The sequence below is a fragment of the Drosophila sechellia genome, unplaced genomic scaffold (assembly GCF_004382195.2).
Source record: "Drosophila sechellia strain sech25 unplaced genomic scaffold, ASM438219v1 U_334, whole genome shotgun sequence".
Classification (NCBI taxonomy): Eukaryota; Metazoa; Arthropoda; class Insecta; order Diptera; family Drosophilidae; genus Drosophila; species Drosophila sechellia.
The window spans coordinates 19,471-21,648 of NW_022611281.1; the positions used below are offsets into that span (position 1 = coordinate 19,471).

General features: G+C 39.4%; 1 pseudogene; it reads left to right on the forward strand.

The window, feature by feature from the left end:
* The first annotated feature begins 304 nt into the window (after nucleotides 1-304).
* LOC6621755 lies at nucleotides 305-1,731 on the forward strand (annotated as a pseudogene).
* Nucleotides 1,732-2,178: the final 447 nt, after the last annotated feature.

A 2,178-nucleotide genomic window follows, 5' to 3' on the forward strand; every position in this document is an offset into this window, starting at 1 on the left:
ATTATTCTGGTTTGATTGATGTTTAAGCTTCGGTATTGAGCTTTTCTGATATGGACTTTAGACTTCAGGGTTCTGATCAAGTGAAGAGAGAGAGAGAGCATTGGAGTTGCTGACTTTATTTGTCTTTGAATTTCTCTTGTCTTGAGAATCATATGACAATCTTATTCTTATATGGTATCTGTTAGGTACATCCGGAGTAGTGTAGGGTGTATTTGGGAGTACATGTTGTAAGTGTCTTAGTGTATAGGCATGTGCTTAAGTCTTAGGGACTCATGGATATGTCACTATATATATGCCTCCGAAGATGGCCATGTTAATGAAGACGAGAGTGATGCGGAAAAAGGAGGAAATGTCCGATGCCGAATCTCTGGGCTCGAACCGATCTGGTGCTTTGTCCAAGTGGAAAGGACGCAGTTCCAAGAAAAAGGAGCGCACCCAGCTGCGCAAGGAATGGACCAAAATCTATAGAACCAATAACTACAAAGACTGGTACCCCTGGTGGCGGGATTACAAGTGGCGCGGTAGCAAGATTAACAAAAAGCTGGAGAAAAGCGGCGATCGCAATCTGCACCACCGATGACCGGAAAGGCGAAGAAAGAAGAACACCTTTAGCTACTACCGCAACATGCGAGAATGAAAAAGTCGATGAGCTTAAGGTGAGAGCAACATTTTCCAAAGCCAAAAGTATCTGAAAACCTTAAGGAAACCCAAGTTCTTCTATCTTCAAGTGACAACGCAACTTATCTTTATTTAAAGGCAATCAGCGATATCGCGTGGGCGGATCATACAAAAATCTATCCCGGCTTGGAATCATAACTGAATGCTAAGCATATTGTATAAGATTGAATATGGAATCGAAGTCAAAATAAAACAAAGGGTTCCCCCGCAATGGCCCATACCATAGAATAACCTCACCATGTTTATTAACTGCAAGAAACTTTGATAACAGATAACAAGCCATTTTAATAATACCCAACCTTTTTGTTTTTCCCATTAGAAATCTGAAAAGTTCTTCATTAACGTGTGCCATGTACTGACTGAGGTACTGATTGGCAGAAGTCGCAGATCTTCAAGAACTTCTTTATACAAATTGTCATTGAGGCGATGAGCGAAAAGTATAATGTGCAGCTCAACATGGAAAAGACCATTATTCTGAACAATCGCAAGTTCATCGGCACTTTGGTAATTCATCGTGTGCGCAACGAAGATATAAAAAGGGCTCCGTCTGCGTACGGCTTTCCTGCTGCTCTTAACAGCCGGGATGGGGCACCGCAAAATTCCGGCAAACTGGTGCAGGAGATCGACGAGAAGGATGCGGCGACAATCTGCAGGCTGGACGTACAGTACATACGTAGTGGTGGAGTTCGTAACGAGTCCGTTGACGAAATCCATGCTGAGATCTAATTGCCCAACTACGTAATATTATAATGGATGCACAGACTAATAAAGTTTACTTATGTAAAAATTCCCACTTTACTTCGCAGGTTTCTTCGCAGAAGTTAAGTCTCGTTGTCGGTGAGGATCGTATCGTGGTGGAATCCCACAAGTATAGCTATGTGTTCAACAAATTCGTCAACTACCGTCTGCAGCAGGATCGTGCCCAAGCTTTGTTCGATAAGACCTCCAGGGTGATGCAGTGGACCAAATTTGGAGGATTCAAATCTTTAATTTCTGTTCTTTCTTCCCATATTTCAGATGCTTAGGGTTCGCATTCCCGTGTTCACTAACTAAAAAGGCACATGAATGAATAATGGCCGCTGTGATAATGTTAATAAAGGCGCAAATTTTACAATTCATTTTATTCTTAATTTTTGTGTTTGTGTAAACTCTGCTAGATTATTAGAAATTAGGAACTCATCTATTTGCATGGTACAATTTTTAACTTTATTGATGTTGTTTCCTGATATTAATATTTGGTTGTTTTTACAATCTTGGTTGACAACAGTTTCAGGAATATTCCACGTTAAAAGTATATTTGGTTCTATATAATTTATTTGGAAATTTCTATGGGTTTTAATGTATTTGCACTGAGTTTGCTGTTGTTTTTAAGTCCAACAATACATTTGTCGAATATTACTTTATCTTTATGAAATACTTGGTTATTGAATAAATAAAATTTATCGAATATTTGCTCGGTCTATCAACTGTTCGTATTAGTAACTAGACTAGATTACTAAC